Below are 19260 nucleotides of genomic sequence, written 5' to 3' on the forward strand. Positions count from 1 at the left end.
TTGCTGGAGAGGCAGTGGGGAGAAGGGGGTCACTGCCTCATATCTTGTGACCGAGGATCCAGGGGTTCTGGGATAGGATCCTCTCAGTGATAGACCAGAATACAGGTACGGAGCTAACCCACTGCCCTGAGGTTATACTCCTGGCCCACCAAACGATGAATGCTACCCAATGGGGGGGGGGGGGCTAGGAGAGAGACAACTGATATCCCTCCTGTTACTGGCTGCCAAACAAACGATACTGGCATTGTGAGGACAAAGTATAGTAACCTCAGAGGCAAAATGGACTAAACACTTGTGGGGGGTGCTATGAATAGAAAAGCTGGTGATTGGGGAAATGAAAGACTGCTAAACAATGAGTGCCACTATTGCCATACTTCCAAACAGAGGTCAAGGAACTTACATGCCTGAAACAATTAAGGGCCCTACGCATTCTAGAACATTTGGAAATTGATGAATATTATAAAATCACTCTGGCAACTGAGTGACTATCTGAGTCTGCTGATGCGAGGAGCAGAGTGGGCAGACTGTGCAAACGCTCTTGAAAATGTTTTGTTGAGGAGCGACCGTTTTCAGCGGGATTCTCAGGAAGGAGTGATTACCGAAGGTGGAGGTTGTGTTTTATTGTTCTAGAAAACTTGATAGACATGTAATAAAATGTATTCAAACTTAAGATAGCTAATGTTTTGATTCAACTAACAACTGTGCAAATATATATATAACGTTATTAAACAAACACACCCATACATTTTTTTTAAAAAATCTATCATCCGATGGAAGGTCAAATCTATCAACCGCACCTATTTTGGCTCTAGAACTTTCTCAGTATTCATCATTAAATGTTGAATTAATACACAGCCCCTATTTAATTTCAATATTGTGAATAAAGCAATGATATCAAGGTGCTGGCTGACCTGTTTCGCTGATACAACATGATAACAAACCATCTTCTTCAAGACAAAAAGTTTTGAAATCTTCCAAACAAAAAAATAAATAAAATCATAAGTGACTAAACCATACAGCCATCTTTTCACGATAATAACATGCCTAAAATCCAAGGTCAATGCCTTTTTCCTCAATTAAATTATTATCTTGGTAAGATAATATCTAGGATAGCCAGGATGTTATACAATGCCTATTCCGTAAGACTCCAAAATGGAAATGCTCTTAATCTTTCGTCCACTGTACAAATTCAATTATTTTTGATCCACCCAAGTGCCATAAGGAGGGATTGTTCCTGGGCATTCAATTTTCTTGCTTAGAATATGCAGAGTTAATGTCAGTAATTTACTCCCCACAGACAAAAACATGTCTCGATTGAGTTATTGTTGTTACGGAAAAACATTGGTTGTTGCTCCTTACGCGCCTTTCGTACATACAAAATTACTGACACCAATTCCATATATTCTAAACATGAAAAAAAAAAAAAAAATGAACACCCCGGAACGAGACTTCCTTCTTATGGGGTCTGGATGGATCAGTAAATACGAAATCAATGTCAGTAATTCCGCCAACAGGCAAAAACATGTCTAGTATGAGTTAGCCATTTTGTTGTTAAACGGATAGGTTGTATGTTCGACAGGCATAAGGAAGCCACAGACATCTTTTCTCCTGTAACAAAAAGGTTAACACAAGCAAGTGGGTTTTTGCCCTTGTGGATTAAGCTACTGACACTGATTCCATAAATTGTAAGCGGGGTAAAAGTGAACGCCCAAGAACAAGCCCTCCTGGCATGGTTAGATCCAGGAGAAGCCGCAAGGGAAATGGAAGAAGGCTTCCAGGAAAAGTCAAGGAATTTGCCCCCAAAGCGCTAGAATACACCCTAGCATGTTATGGCTACCGTTATGTGGATACTGCAAATGTATCTCAACTTTGGATGACATTCCCAGTGCCTATATTGGTTGGCAGTACTTTCACTAGCAACAACAGATTGGTGGATTTTTCATGAAAATATATTTTTCCCCTGAAGTGGCCGTTTCCAGGGCAGATTCAGTCATTTGACATCGGCAGATTAATAAAAAAAAATAAAAAAAACAATCTACAGAACAAGTTCTAAATCTAACTATTCAATATCTCCAAGTGCTAAAATTCCCCAAGTGATCTGAAAAAAAAAAAAAATTACCTTCTATGTAATAGAATTAACCACCTCAAAACCTGGATAGGAAAGACCAGGAAACAGAAACTGACAGATTTGACAATTTTCATGGAGACTACTGCAATTGCCAAGTAAAGAATTCCAAAAAAATAAAAAAGATATTTAAGAGGAAGAACGCTTTGTGCACCATATAAAGAAAATTTAAACTGAGTAGATTGTCAGTTACACTCATAAGCCAATTTTTCATCCTATGACGTCAGTTTAGGAGGGGTGAATTATTAGCAAGAGGCATTTTTGCCAGATAGCACAACCACTCTGGCACTTTATTCTTCTCTGGTAGTGGGCTGAGATTTTTTCCTGCACTAGTTCCCCATACACCGCTTTGTACACTACAAGTTTGTTTAAGGTGCCTAACTAAGAAGATCCAAAATAAAAGTTTTTAGAAAGATTGTGTAATTTTGTTGAAAATGGGCCAAACTGGTGACCAAGAGCCTAACAAATTATGCATATAAAGACCATAAGGATTTTAAAAGTTTAAACACAATAAGGCTATCAAACCTGATTCATACTAAGAAGAGAAAATGAATAGGAGCCAAATTCTTCATAACTAAGGCGTAACATGTTTTATCTTGACTTGGGGAGAGGCCAATTCTATAAGGCCATGCCAATTTTACTAGTAATGCTTTCTGGGAGTTGCTCAGAAATTTAAGCTCAAAATATCAAAAGGCAAAAAAGCTACCTGCATAGGCATTTGGCAGGGGCAAGAGGATAACTCTTTAAACTCTATTGGGATGCGTTTTTTTTTTAAGGCGGAGACAATGTCTGCGAGTGTGCAAACCCTGCTTAAGATCAAGCTGTCCAACTCCCCCCCCCCCCCCGCACCCCCTTAAGATGCCATTCTATGCTACGTAGACATTCACCCCTTTCACAAAAACTGGAAGATTTTGCATCGGAAAATTACTCCAGGAGAGCCATCTGAAAAGTACATTATAACAATGAGATAAAGTCACACTGACAAGACCAGCAATTTGCCCAAAACGTGACTTTAGTGACTGTTATTTTCAAATAACTATGCCCACTTCTAAATCGGCAGTTTAAGAGTTCTTAGAAGGCTCTGACAGTGAGCTGGTTTTAGGCAGACACCACACAAACCACCACTAGATAGAAATATGAGCATCATCTGGGAATGGGGGTTGCCTCTAGCGATAGTCCATATGGTGCACATAAATGGGTGTATGCATATCATAATCGTGGCCAATGTAAAGCAATTCAGCCTACAGTGCTGTGTCTGAAAGTGGGGTTTGGTTCATTCAGGTGGGTCCATTAGGGTTACAGAAGTGGGTACCAGACATTTCTGGACAACTCTTTTGTTAAATATAACATTCCAATATGCAGACAAAGATATTCAACCTGAGATATGCTCACCCGTAACTTAAAACATCTCCTGGTAAACTCATTTGTGGCTAGTACACACTGTGCTCCAATGAATTTTTTTCCTGTGGCTGCCTTGCAGTTTTTGATATCTCAACACATGTCAACGTTTCCGCTTTTATACAGACATTAGCCTGGAACTACAGATCATCATGTGGAGTAGATTAAAGAAGAATTGAAAATAAAGCTGAAGACCCAATACGGTCTGTCAAGAACAGGCAATAAAATGGAAAGACTAAGTGGTGAAAATTTTTGTTTGGCACATGACCACCATAGAGATGCAATTCGCTTAATTCTGCCACCAACTGGCTGGTTTCACAGGGAGACAAAACAAAATATTAAATATTAACTTCTCAAGGAGACGCACAGCTCTACATACTGAGACAGCTGCCAATGCAGATATCAAAGGTCCAGCATGCACACCGAGATTTGAGGTTTACCACAGGCCAAACCTGCTGAACCAACTGTCTGGTTTATCAAGAGGTGCAACGCATTAACAGTAGATGGTTTTGGGAAATAACTTTAAAGTGGAAGTCGTCTTGTTTTGAAAGTACTTGCTGCTGCTGCTGTGTGGAAAAGGAGCTAGATTTGTCTAGGAAGCTACGCTACACATCTAAGCGTTTTAAACACCTATAGGTTGATTAGATAATGTGTATTATAGACATGCAAAGTTGGTTTCTACACAGAGAATTAAGTTATACTGCTGCTGTGCTATGATTCACGCCAGGGTAAAGGCAACATGGTAGAACATGGCGATCATGAAAAATAAAGTAAATAAAGTAACTAAAACGCGCTAAAAAAGGCTTCTAAATGATTAACAGAGGAGATAACGTCAGACCAGCAACAGGTCATTCGAGCGTACACCTGCGTCCGTGCAGTTCACCTCAAAGGCCTAAGGTATTCCCCCAACTAAATCACGTGGGTACCACTGAGGTCTCAAAGTGTGCGCAACACCGTCATTTCAATAATGTCCCACTGGCATAGTGAAAATTAAGAGTACATTCTTGGTCGTATTTGTCCTGCAGTATTGGCGCCCTACACTTAAACGGTGGAAGGCTGTAGTTGGGGAGGGGCATTTGGCTCTACCACCTGGCTATGCCTGCTGGGGTGGAAGCTGACAGCCTGAGGACCTTCAAGGAGTGAACAAGATTTAACACTGGGTGCTACTTAGGCAAAGACAAACTCGTTTATGTATTAAGACTAGCCTGTCCTGGGCTTTATTCTGGCCAAAGTGCATTCACATCTTGCAGCACTACTTGCAATATAGTATGACATTTTCCAGGTGTAAGCCCGCAATATTTCAACTTAAACCCAATTTGACGCACTTCTATGACTAACTTACTACATTTACTATGCACACAACACCACCGAGAGTCTCTTGGCGCGGGTCTTGCTACCTAAAACAGGTGTGCCTTCAGGGAATTTCCTAAATCTTCTCAAGACTGGCAGCGGTGCACTTCATAAGGAAACTAGTTTCAAAACATGGGTCACTGGAAAGAGAAAGTCCTACTCCACATGGAACGTTATTTAAAGAGAGAACATCAACTCACCATCTAAATCCCCGAGGATGCTGATGGCAAGATTATGAAAGCATTTAAACACCATGCAACCTTGGCCTCAAGAGACTGCTTCGTATCACTGAGGTTCCCAGTCCTGTCCTTTCATTTAATTTAATAAATGCATTCTGGCATTTGTACAATTGATTTAGTTCCATTGTACGAAATCAAGGTGCATCATTTCAGAGAATAAAAAATAAAACAACCACACCAAAAATCGAAATTATATGACTACTGGCCAAGGAGGATCGAGATACCCCTAAATTAATTCCTACTGTTGTTCAAGACGATTTCGGAGTGAAATTGCCATAAGGCAATATGCAAAAAAAAATGAAGGTGGAAAGCATTTAACGCAAACTAAAGGAGTGCACGGATAGAAACCAAAAAAAAGCAAATAAGGTGTGTACACATTTCTTTTTAACTCAGTAAAAGCATACGGTGTCTGCCGAGCCCACGATGCTCATTAACAAAGACTTTACGGTGGGATATCAGAGACTTTAGTAGAAAGTTTCTGGAGTAGAGTGCGTCTCGCAGTAAAGCGCTGTGGCGACTCTTCAAGGGTAGTAGTAAGCACTACATAGATACAATTACAAACACACCATGAGTCCATTCACCCATAATTTGTTCTAAAACACCTTGCAAAGGTGGGTAGGAAGCCCAGGCTCTTGTCTACTTGAAAACGGTTTCTTAAAACACTTGGTCATATTTTAACCTATGTCCGGTATTGCTCCATACTCGACAACCCCGTATTAATCACATCCTACTTACGGGAAGGCTTAGACTCGCACACAACCAGAAGAGGCTTCAGAGCAGCAAAAGAACCCGGGAAAGTTTCCTTGCTTTAGGCAGTAAAAAGAGGCCGGACAACGGAGACTGACAGCGATTGTATAAAGCCTATCAATGGCCTCTATGGCTTACAGCAGCCAATCAAGAAGGAGGCGGAACAAACCCGAACGACCCCTCTTCTTTCTCGAGATTCTTTTACTGCGCACGTGGTCGTTTTAAACACTGAACCGCGCTTGACAGTTTTGGGACCGCCATGTTAGAGGTAGGTGAAGCAATCTGCAGTGAGTTAGGCGGGTGGGTACTATCTGCCGCTAACGTGCCAACATTTTCAAACAGGGAGATTTTTAAAAGAAATCGGGGGAATGTGTTTTCCCCAGTACCTTACACGGAAGGTGCAATTTTGAGGGGGAGACAGCTGGAATAAAGCCATTTTATGCTTAGAAAATAGGAGACTTCCCCTTCTTCTGGGGGAGCATCACAGTTAACCCATGAGGGCTGGCAAAAACACTGCCTTAAAATACTCTATCCCGACCGAGAAAACTAGATGCGCGCTATATACAAACATGTGTATATACTATGAGTAAGTTTAAAATGCCATTTGGGAATGACTACATAAGAAAGGCACCAAATTATTTTCAAGAGAACATGTAGTTACGTTTATGTTGCACATCCAGTAAGTGAGCCTATGTAATGTGACACCTGCAATCTAATCTGCTTTTTTTTTTAAACATGTTGCATACTGCTATTTCCAGCTCCCTTGTCACACTGGAAGGATGACTAAAAAAATCCCAAGTTGCAAAGTACCTATTTTAGAGCGTGTGAGAAACTACTGCAAAAACTAACCTTGAAGAAGAATATTGGCCTTACATGTCACCCTGGTGTCAAATACATAGCAATTTCCTTGAGGCATACTTATTAGATTCAGGATACTTTCCTTTTAGGGCATCCCAAGCACTCTTTGAATGTGGGCTTGATTATTCCCTCAAAGTGAAGTTGCAAATGCCATTAATTAAATTACCAGTTTATCTACTTGTCCAGAAAATATATGTATACAGCACTGCTGGTAAGCACAAATCATTCCAGTCAGTTTCAAAACCTTGAAAGATTTACCATATTTACCTTGCTGTCAGAACTGTTAGGCACCTTCTCAGCATGATGGCCTCATGCATTGTGTTGCAACAGTGCCTCTTTGCATAAGGGTCACCTGTGGCGGGTCAGTCTAATGTTGGTAGAGGCCAGCATACATCACACACTGGAGTTGTGGAACAGCAACAACATTTTGCAGGGCAGGCCTTTTCTAGACCCTATCCTGTATGTCACCATTACCACAGATGTCTCTCAAACCAACTGGGGCACACATCTCAATCTCACTACAGTGCAGAGAGTGTGTGCCACATATCAACAGGGGCATCACATCAACTACCTCGAGTTGCTAGCAATTGAGCTCACCCTCAAATCCTTTCTTCCTCAGATTTGTAAAAAAATAGTACTAGTCAAGATGTTCAACTCGCTCATTATCCTTCTCCTCGTTAGCTTAAAGCATTCGGCATTCCACCTTTTTATTCACATGACAGCGGAGTACCTCCTGGGAGTGGGCGATGACCCTGTGGATTGTTCAGGAGGACGAACCAACAAGTCCATGAGTGGGAACTCCACCCAGACAGTAGAACACATAGGCCCTCATTACAACACTGATGGCCGGTGACAAAGTGGCGGTAATACCGCCAACAGACTGGCGGTAAATACCGCCAAATTATGACCATGGCAGAAAGAGCTCAGACAGACAGACACTTTACCACACCGACCGCCAAGGCGGAAACAACAGGCACCACGTCGTTAGCCGGCATCAGCTAGGCGGAAGACAATATTTCGCCCACTGTTTTATGACAGGCCAATTCGTCACCTTTTCCTGGGCGGTACCAACGACATCAAAAGCTTGGCGGAAGCAAAACACAAAAGGGAAACAGCTCACCATTGGAGACTCAGGGAAGAACCACGCTGCTATGGAGCCTGAACTGCAGATCTTCCCCATGATTTTCTACGTCCTGCTCCACCACGAACACCAATGACGGCGAAGACAACCATGTTGAGTACAGCCGCCTAGCACACAGGGGAGGGGGGGAGGAAAAAGAGAGTGAACACAACACCTCCACCCCCAACACCATACACACAAGAGGATGCAGTAACATAACATATTTACCCTGTACCCCTCAGGAATAATGCAAGGACAACACAAATAGATGAAAGTGAGTGTAATAAGGTAAATAAAGTAGAAATACGTACATTCAATCTAAAAGTATATACATATGTACAAATCAAGGGACACTGCCCAGTCCTCAATGTTCGTGGGCCACAGGCCCACATTACAAAGTCCAACGCCCCACTTGACTACTGCAACAACACGGAGAGAACACTGCAGGGGCATCAGTTAGAAAATAGGCCAGCACCTTAGGGGGACGGAAAACGGGGGCTGGGGGAACCTCAGCCGGCAGATGGAACAAAACCACTGGTGTTGGAGGGGGCAACATGCCCTGTGCGCTGTCCTGGGGAGTGCAAGGCCACAGTCTCTCAAGTGGGTGATTTGCCCACTGCTTGGTCCTGGTGAGTGCAAGGCCACAGTCTCTCAAGTGGGTGATTTGCCCACTGCTTAGTCCTGGGGAGTGCAATGCCACAGTCTCTCAAGTGGGTGATTTGCCCACTTCTTAGTCCTGTGGAGTGCAAGGCCACAGTCTCTCGGGTGAGTGCCATACCCACTGGTCCTGGAGGAGGCATCGTGCCCTGTGATCTTCATCCTGGAGAGGATGGGTTGAGTGGGTGCCAAACACACTGGTTCTGGAGGGGGCATCGTGCCCTATGATCTTCATCCTGGAGAGGATGGGGTGAGTGGGTGCCATACCCACTGGTTCTGGAGGGGGCATCGTGCCCTGTGATGCAGATCTGGGGAGTGCAAGGTCACAGACTCTCAGGTGGGTGTCATACCCACAGGATTTGCAGGGGGGAAGCCGCACAACAGCCCATGGACGCAGGACTACACACTGTTTACTGGCTGTGACAGCTGCTCAGTGATGGTGATGCTGATGCTGCCGCTGGTGGTGGGGGAAAGCTCCAGCCCATCCCCTGCAGCCTCAGACGGCTGCCCACTGGTGCTGCTGTTGCTGCTGGTGGTGCCGCTGCTGGTGGTGGGGGGAAGCTCCAACCCATCCCCTGCAACCTTGAACGGCTGCCCACTGCTGGTGGTGGTGCTGGTCGTGCTGGTGGTGGTTGGGAGAGGCTCCAGCCCATCCCCTGCAGCCTCGGCCAGATGCCCACTGCTGGTGGTGGTGGTGGTAGGCTCCAGCCCATCCCCTGCAGCTTTGGACAGCTGCCCACTGCTGGTGGTCATGCTGGTGGTGGTGGGGGGGAGCTCCAGCCCATCCCCTACAGTCTTGGACGGCTACCCACTGGTGCTTCTGCTGCTGATGGTGGTGGGGGGAAGCTCCAGCCCATCTCCTGCAGCCTCGATGGCTGCGCACTGGTGCTGCTGCTGGTGGTGCTGATGGTGATGCTGATGCTGCCGCTGGTGGTGGGGGGAGGCTACAGCCCATACCCTACAGCCTCGGACAGCTGCACCACCATAGTTTGTGGTGGGGGCTCTGACTGAGTCCCAGCACCAGGCCCCTTGTCCATTCTGCCTGCTGGAGCAGGCCCCTTGCCCTTCTTGGCAGCAGCTGGGGATTGCTCCTTGCCCTTCCTGGCAGCAGCTGGGGATTGCTTGCCCTTCCTGGCAGCAGCTAGGGATGGCTCCTTGCCCAACCTGGCAGCGGCTGGGGATTGCTCCTTGCCCTTTCTGGCAGCAGCTGGGGTGGCACCCTGATCTTCATGGCAGAAGCTGGGGAGGGCTCCTTGCCCTTCCTGGCAGCAGTTGGGTCGGGCACCATTTCTGTGTGGCTGCCTGGTGCCCAGGATCCTTTCCCACCACGAGTTGCTGTGGACACTACTGCGCCCGTGGACTGGGTGGCTGAGGCGCTTGCCTGGGTTTTACACACCCTGGCTAGACGTGAAGGACGGGAGGGGGAGGGGTAGGGAAGAGGTCAATGTTGGAGAGGAAAAGCTTCTTAGGGACATTGGGGTGGGAAGAGGGAGAAGGTCTGGGAGTGGAGGAAGAGGGAGTGGTTGTAGGAGGTGTCTGTCTGCTGTGTTTGGGTGCAGGTGCATGGGCTGGATGCTGTTGAGAGGTGGATGGCTGTTGGGTGTCTGAGTGATTCCGTTTCTGTGCTTTGGGAGGAGGGGGCACAGACACAGTGGGAGAGGACACAGGGGACGTGTGCATGGCTGTTGGGATGGTGACTGCCAGTGAGATGTGTGTTCTGATAGGTGTGCTGGTGATGGAGGTAGTGGATGAGGATGTAGTGCATGCAGGTGTGAGTGTAGATGCAACTGGGAGGGAGGTGGAGGAAGAGGAGGAGGGGGCCACAGTGGAGGCAGTGGATGTTGGTATGTCTGCATCTTGATGGTGTTTGTGTGAGTGCCTGTGGGATGAAGTGTGGTGCCGGTGTTTGCCTGTGCTACTCTTGTGTGTTGTCCTGTGTGCATGCTCATCTGCCTGTGTGTTTGGGAAAGGTTGTTGTTGGGGGGAATGGGACTGGGTAGAGGAAGTTGGAGGGGGGAGGGTGGAAACAGGGACAATGGCTGCCATCAGAGAGGAGGCCAGAGCCTGGATTGATCTTTGTTGGGCCGTCAAGCCAGTGTGAATGCCCTCCAGAAATGCATTTGTCTGTTGCATTTGGGCTGCCAGCTCCTGGATGACATTCACAATGGTTGACTGCCCAACAGAGATGGATCTCAGGAGTTCAATAGCCTCCTCACTCAGGGCAGCGCGGCTAACTGGAGCAGGGCCTGAAGTGTCTGGGGCGAAGGAGATGCCCACCCTCTTGGGTGAGCGGGCACGGGCAACTCGCTGAGGGGCTGCTGGGAGGGTGGTGCTGGTACGGGGGTGGCGGCTGTACCTGTAGCTGAGGTGGTCACAGAGGTGTCCACCACCACCAGGGAGCTTCCACTGGAGGAGGTATCCGTGTCCGAACTGTCCCCTCCAGTCTCTGCCGTGGTGCTCCCCTCGCCCTCCGTCCCACTGGTGCCCTCACCGTTGGTGGATTCTGCCTCCTGGGTCCTGTGGGATGCAGCTCCCTCCTTCGCTGGTGCTTCTGCTCCTCCGCCAGATGATGCTAATGCACATAAGGTCAGGTTGACAAAACAAAAAGGGGGGGAGACAAAGGATACACTGGGTCAATGGATGCACCAACACCACAGTTGGTGTACACAGCACCCTCACACACAGAGAACAGTCCAACGCACTATGCAATACACTTCCAGTAACAATGCTAGTCACCAGGGCATGGGTAGGGACACATGCTGCCAACTGCAGCATACCTGGGACCCACACACACTTGCCCAGTAGTGGATGCCTACTAGCTAGGTTGGAGGAATTGCACATCAGATCCCTGCCCATCATGGGACCTACTCTGCAATGTCAGGCCTGGCCTAGGGGCACCCACAGACACATATCCCCCACCCGGATACTACCCCACCAGGTGTAAGTAGTAATGATGGGGACTGTACTCACCCCCTTGTGGCTGCTGTGATGCCCTAAAGCGCCCATCCAGCTCCGGATAGGCCACTGCCAGTATGCAGGCCATCAGTGGGGTCAGGGTTCGACGGGCACACCTACCTCGTTGGAAGGCCATCCCCAGCTGGGCCTCCGCCATCTTCTGTGCCCAGCGTCTCAGGTCCTCCCACCATTTCTGACAGTGGGTGCTCCGCCTGCCGTAGACCCTCAGAGTCCGCACATCCTTGGGGATGGCACGCCATATACCCTTCTTTTGATGGGCGCTGACCTGCAGAGGAAATATACACAGGGAAAGGTATTAGTTAGATTGTCCAGGCTGTTACACTGATGGCCCACCATAGCCCTTCCCATCCCCTTCCGCACAGACATGGACGAGCATACATGCTGCACGCTGCCCAGGGCCCATTCACCAACCCCCCCCACCACACGAGGCCTTCACACACCCCACTCCATGCATTCATGCCCCATGCATCGTGCTCACAGTGTCCTCACCTGTTGGTCTGGAGGCCCATACAGCAGTCCGTACTGGGGTAGCACCCCATCCACTAGTCTCTCCAACTCCGCCGAGGTGAAGGCCGGGGCCCTTTCCACAATCACACAGGCCATGGTAGGTTCCAGACACAGGTCACAACATCAAATGCAGTGTAGGTCCTCTCCTGTTGAAGGTCAGGTAGCAAGTGAGTGAAGGGATAGAAAATGGCAGTCACGTCCTTGGCGGTGCATACCGTCACCGCTGGCGTACATCACCAATGGCCACTGTACCCCATAGGGCCCAATATTATCCAATGAGGCGTTGCACAGCAGATCCTGACCGCCTCCCGCAACGGCGCACAACGTCAGTGGAATTACCTCACTTCTATCTGTCCTTCCATACAGGACAGGCGGATGCCATTTCAGGGGGGGGGGGCAGGGCATGGATCATAACTGCGTCACAGATCACAATTGTACATACAGGACATATGGCACTAATACATTTAAAAATCACATCATGCATTGAACTGTAATGGCTACAATATACACTCTTTTGCCCCATAGATTGCAACCGCTGAGGATGAATAGGAGATGGAGACATCCCACATGTACAGACCCCTGGTGGACTTGGCAACAATGGAGGACAGGCACATTATCCTCACCTACAGACTTGACAGGGCCACAATCACTGAGCTGTGTGCCCAACTGGAGCCTGACCTGATATCTGCTATCCGTAACCCCACTGGGATCCCACCTCTTGTGCAAGTACTATCTGTGCTCCATTTCTTGGCAACTTGATCTTTCCAAGTGACAGTGAGCTTGGCAGCAGGAATCTCACAGCCAATGTTCTCAATAGTGCTGACCAGAGTGTTGGCTGCCCTGATTAAACACATGTGCAGCTACATTGTTTTCCCCCAGGTGGAGGATTTGGCAACAGTGAAGGCTGACTTCTTTGCAATGGGACATATCCCCAACATAATTGGGGCGATTGATGGAACACATATTGCATTTGCCCCCCACCCCGGCAAAATGAACAGGTCTTCAGAAATCAAATCGAAAAAGTGTTAACTCGATGAATTTGCAGATGGTGTGTTTGGCGGACCAGTACATTTCCCATGTCAATGCTAAGTATCCAGGGTCTGTGCATGATGCCTTTATCCTGAGGAATAGCAGCATCCCAAATGTGATGGCCCAACTACAGAAGCACAGCGTGTGGCTAATAGGTGAGCCCTGGTTCCCACACAGTGGATGTTGGGGTATGGTGTAGGCCATAAGGGATAGTGTGTTTCTAACAGTTGTCCCTCGATATTTGCAGGTGACTCAGGTTACCCCCAACCTATCATGGCCACTGACCCCTGTGAGGAATCCCAGTAGAAGGGCTGAGGAACGTTACAATGAGGCACATGGGCGAACAAGAACGATCATTGAACATACATGTGGCTTCCTGAAGGCCGGGTTTCGGTGCCTCCATCTGACAGGAGCTACTCCTGGGTACTACTCACCCAAGAAGGTCTGCCAGATAACCATGGCATGTTGCATGTTGCATAACCTTCCCTTGAGACGCTGTATGCCTTTTCTGCAGGAGGAGGAGGATGGAGATGGCCGTGTGGCAACAGTGGACCCTGTGGACAGTAAAGATGAGGACAACAGAACTGCAGTGATTAGACAATACTTCCAATGACACACAGGTAAGACAGTGTAACTTCATATTTCATTGACAGTTTTGTAATTCACATTGTCACTGGCAGGCTGTGATTTCACACTTCTATGCCCACTAACTGTACCCTTAGGCAACTCTTTTTGAAAATGTTGGTGCCCCTCTGTCGCTCCTGGTGTGTTCACTGCAGCCAACTACATGTATTTCCTATGTAAACATTACTGTACAGTTGAATTGCAAGCTTTAAACATTGTTAAACGAATACATACTTAAATCATTTGACATACTCCATACTTGTATTTTTTCAAAGTGTGTTAATTGCACTACTCGGAAGAAAAGGGGGAAGTGCAATGGGCTGGGGTGATGATGGAGGAAAGTCCAGGGTAGAGTCAAGTCTATTTGTAGCAGAGGTGCATTGTCCAGGGTGGCATAGGAAGGGGAGAAATGGCAGTTCAAGGTGGCCAGGGTGACAGAATGGGACACAAGGGTGACAATCAGGAGAGTGTCATTTCCTGGTGGGGGTCTTGGCAATAGTCTCTGGCTTCTGCCTGGATTGCAGGGAACGTTTGCGGGGTGGTTCTCCTTCTGCAGGGGGAGGGGTGCTGGTGGCCTCTTGGTCCTATAGCGGGGCCTCCTGTCAACTAGCAGCAGCGGAGATGGAGGGCTGTTCAGTAGTCTGGCTAGTGGCAGGGGCCCATTGCTGTGACACTGCCTCCCTCATAATGTTGGCCATGTCTGCCAGGATCCCTGCAAAGGGGACCAGGGTGGTGTTAATGGCCTTCAAGTCCTCCCTGATCCCCTGGTACTGTCCCTTCTGCAGCTGCATGTTCTCCTGCACGTTGTCCAGGATCTGGCCCAGCGTATCCTGGGAATGTTGGTATGCTCCCAGGATCTCAGTGATGGCCTCCTGGAGAGTCAGTTCCCTGGGCCTGTCCTCCCCCTGGCACATAGCAGTCCTCCCAGCTCCCCTGTTGTCCTGTGCCTCTGTCCCCCGAACCGTGTGCCTACTGCCACTGACCCCGGGTCCCTGATTGTCTTGGATGCGAGGTGTGCCCTGGGGTCCCTGTAGTGGTGGACACACTGCTGATGTCCTGGGGACAGAGGTATGGGCACGCTGGGTGGTTGCTGTGGTGGTGTTTCCTGAGGGGGAAGGCTCTGTGGTGGTGTGGGACTGTGCCTGGGTAACCAACTGTCCGGAGGTCCCTGATGGGCCAGGTTGGACATCCAGATCCAGGCGAGCAGAGTCGCTGTCATCACTGTGGGCCTCTTCTGTGGGGGGGGGACTGGATGTTGCTGGCACCTCTTCTCCGGTGACATTGGCTGGGATACCTGTGGGGATGTAAACGCAGTGTTATTATTTCTGTGTGTGACATATTGTGCATGGATGGATTGCCCTCTATGGTTGTTATTGCCCTGGCAGCTTTACCCTGTATGAGTTGTTATGTGGTGGGCTAGCAGATTCTCTCTAGTGTGCATGCTTTAGTGATAGGTGTCCATGCAGGGCTGTGAGTGGTGTCCATGCATTGGTGGTGCATGCTGGGCTTGGCATTGGGATGATTGGGTTGTGCTGGTGGGGTGTGTGGGAGGTGGTGGAGAGATGGGAGTGAGGGTAAGGGCAGGGTATGTGATGGAATGCAGGTAGGGGGTTAGTAGTAGTAGAGAGTTGACTTACCAGAGTCCAGTCCTCCTCCTGCTCCGGCCAGGCCCTCAGGATGCATGATTGCCAAGACTTGCTCCTCCCATGTTCTTAGTTGTGGGGGAGGAGGTGGGGGTCCACGCCAGTCATTTGTACTGCGAGCTGGTGTCTTGCTGCAATGGAACGTACCTTCCCCCGTAGGTCGTTCCACCTCTTCCTCACGTCATCCCTTGTTCTTGGGTGTTGTCCCATGGCGTTGACCCTGTCCACGAACCTCCGCCATAGCTCCATCTTCTTAGCGATGGATATCTGCTGCACCTGTGATCCAAATAGCTGTGGCTCTACCTGGATGAGTTCCTCCACCATGACCCTTAGCTCCTCATCAGAGAATCTGGGGTGTCGTTGTGGTGCCATGGGTGTTGTGTGAGTAGTGAGGGTGTGTAGGGTGATGTGTTGGGGTGTGTGTTGTGAGATGCGTGGGTGGAATATAGGTGATGGTGGTGTGTCTCTATTCTTGTCTGTGGTCGTAGTGTCAATCTCCTGCCAGTAACGGTTGTTTGTAAAGGGTTGTGGGTAATGTGGGTGTGTGTTTCATAGTGGTGTGGGTGTGGTGTGTGTATGGGTGTCAGTTGTGTGTTGTTTGAATTGACCAATGTAATGTTTTTTGTATTTTGAGCGCAGCGGTATGTACCGCCAACAGTTTACCGCGATTAAATGTCCACAGTGGTGATTCGTGAGTCATAATGTGATGGGCGTTGTTCTGTTGGCGTAACGGTGTGGGTTTTGATACCGCCAGTTTATCACTGACCTTTGGTGTGGCGGAGTTGTGTGTGTGGCTGAATAGTGACGGATTGGTGTGTGTGTCATAATATGGTGAATGGATATCTGCCACCGCAGCAGTATGTTGGCAGCAGTCAGCATGGCAGTAAGTGGGATTTACAGCCAATGTCACAATGAGGGGCATAGTCTTCTTTACCTAACCCGACTCAGTAGCAGAGAGAGCACTACACACTCTAGACATTAGACGTCCTCTCATGTATTATATTGACAGGACTAAGCATTCCTGTTGGTCAGGTAAACTGTGTCCTTCACAAAGCCTAACAAGGGACAGCCTATATCCAAGACAGGCGCTGCTAGATAAATAGTTATATGTATTCAAATCAGTTACCACAAAGCCAAGAGAGCCCTTCCTGTTACACCTAGGTCACACACAACATGAAAGAAGGCTGCAACTATGCACTTCCTAGGGAATATTCTCATAACGGACATATATAATGCAGCCATCTGATCAACCCCACACACATTTACCAAACACTACTGTGTGGGAGCCCTTGCTAGACAACAAGCTATGGTTGGCCAGACAGTTGTAAAGACTTTATTTTAGACATCAGTATCATCCACTCAATAGCCACCTCTTGTCGGGATGTACTGCTTTATGGTCAGTTGAGAGCAAGTATGTCTACAGCAACACATGCTATAAACAGAAAAGGTTACTTAGCATGTAAGCATCTGTCTGTAGCATGTAGTACTGTAGATCCACATGCACCCACCCTCCTCCACGGAAGTGTGTGGCTCTCATCATAGATCTCTTTTTGTTACTAATCAAGTTCCTCTTTCAGTACACATGTACTACACTCTGTCTGTTCACCACTCTATGCTACTGTCACCCTTAGGGTGAAGAACAATCGAACATGGGGGAGTATGCATCTATGTACATTGCCAGCTTAGCGAGGAGTCACTATTCCTTGTGACTTGAAAGACGTTTTAGAAGAACAACAACTTGCAAATGTCCTTCAAACATCACTATGGGGGTTATTCTAACTTTGGAGGAGTGTTAATCTGTCCCAAAAGTGACGGTAAAGTGACGGATATACCACCAGCCGTATTACGAGTTCCATAGGATATAATGGACTCGTAATACGGCTGGTGGTAAATCCGTCACTTTTCCGTCACTTTTGGGACGGATTAACACCTCCTCCAAAGTTAGAATAACCCCCTATGTGTGCTGCTTGCTTCTCTTTCTCTCCTGTGCTGCTTCTCTCCCGTTTGCTTCTCCATGCTCTGTATTGCTGTTTCCCTTGTATGCTGATATCTCTTGTTTGTGGCTCTCTCGTCTGCTTCTGTCCCGTTCCATTTTCCTCTCCTTCATGTCCTGCTGTGACCATCTCCCCCCAACCCAGCTTTTATTTTTTTTATTTCCCCCAGCTAACTTTTCCCCAATTACTTTCTCCTTTGTTGACCCAACACACCTCGCGGACCTATTACTGTAATATTTATTTGTTTTTGGAGGGCCCATCAATTGCCAGGCCACACTGCAGTGCTCATATCATTTTTGCACTGACATTTCCTTTTTTGTTTACCAAACCAAGTAAAGCCTATCATCCTGGATCAATAAATAAAGAGAAGAAAATATAATCTGCACCTTGATGCATGCATTGTAGTATTCTGTTAAGCATGACATACCAGCAGAATGGCAGTGGCTGCATCATCGATTTTTCTTTCCTTCTTTTTCGTGTTTTTATTTTTGCCAGTGCTGCACGGTATCAGCAAGAAGCATTTTGCTCTTTCCTTTATACTGTACAGCATTGGTAAGCAGCATTGGCAAAGCGAATATATCCAAAAGACAAGACCCAAAGGACATTCAATTATGCAAAGTCAGCTGAATTCTCTAAGACTTTGGCCCGGAGTGCCAAGTGCCCCAACACATGATCTCAATTTTTTCCCTGCTTGTTGGAAGAGCTCTTTTTAAATCAAAAACTTCAGTTTCCATCAGTCTATATTTAGCAGCTAGCTCCCTGCTCCCCTGCTCAGCAGCCTGTGCTTAAAGTCTCATGTCCTTTATATAACTTTCTTACTGGTTGCTGCATCTGTGCTCTGACTGGCTCCTAGGGCAAGGGTTTCTATTGGTGCTAGGGCTTAGGGTTTGAGTTTTGATTGGCTGATAAGGCTAGGGTTCTGATTAGTTGCTATGGTTTTTATTGGACGTAGGGCTTAGAGTTGGGGTTTTAATTGACTGATAGCGCTAGGGCTGTGATTGGTTGACATGACCAGGTCTCCAATTGGTCCTAGGGTTTAGGGATAAGGTTCTGATTGGTTAGGGATAGGGTTCCGATTGTCCAAAGGTGTCACCTGACCTAGGGCTATATAACTTTAGGGGTCAGGGCGTCTCAGCCCGAGTGTCAAGGCTAAGGGTGAAGAGGACAAAAGCAGTTGTCTGTTTGGGCCAGGTTGGGCCTAGGGCCAGAAATGCTGCCCTTATTCCCATTTAATCAGCCACCACCTTAACCTATCCACATTCTCAAAAATATTAACACACTATCAGCAAACACCCTCTACCCTTTACTACAAACAAACTTTATCCATATTTCAAAAGCTGAACAACCACTACAAAACCCCACAGTCTACAACTAAACACCCATCTACCCTAACTGCCACACAAAGGCACCTTCACTCTCGCACAAAACACCACTCTGTCCTATACCACTAACAAATCCACACATTACTAACACAACACAAAGCAACATTATACCTAACTTTAATTCATACAGACACACAATCCCTGTTCATACAAAACACAAGCTCTACCCTATACTTGCTCCTAACAGATCCCTTTCTGTCACCAACAAACCTATACTCAGCCCTTCCCCTTATCATCCACCCTCCCCTTTTCACCAAAACACACAACCAAACAAACCAACTCCGCCACACATATTGCCTCTTCCAGCTATCAAATCTAACACACTCATAACTCTTGCCCACCCCTTCCCACACACCACATACATTCTTTTCTAAAACACATCACCAGCCCCTCTACCATTCAACTTCTACTCACCAACAATTCTGTCTCTTCATCAACACCCACCATAAATACCCGAACATAACTCTGATTCACTCACTTCTCATCCATTTCACAAATTAGAGCCTTACAACATGACCCACATGCTCCACCACCACCCCTAACGCATACACCTTCCACCAAAAACAGACGCAAACAAAATAAACAAAATACCATTCTTCACAACTTTGCAT

General features: G+C 47.5%; 1 protein-coding gene across 1 annotated transcript in view; it reads right to left on the reverse strand.

Annotated features, from left to right (window-relative positions):
* Positions 1–5984, reverse strand: part of SHMT1 (serine hydroxymethyltransferase 1) — a 111200-nt gene extending 105216 nt beyond the window's left edge. The window contains exon 1 of the mRNA XM_069210107.1: positions 5848–5984. The gene's annotated coding sequence lies outside the window, so the exon portion shown is untranslated. The remainder of the gene's footprint in view (positions 1–5847) is intronic.
* Between the last annotated feature and the right edge of the window lie 13276 nt (positions 5985–19260).

The sequence above is a fragment of the Pleurodeles waltl genome, chromosome 10 (assembly GCF_031143425.1).
Source record: "Pleurodeles waltl isolate 20211129_DDA chromosome 10, aPleWal1.hap1.20221129, whole genome shotgun sequence".
NCBI lineage: Eukaryota > Metazoa > Chordata > Amphibia > Caudata > Salamandridae > Pleurodeles > Pleurodeles waltl.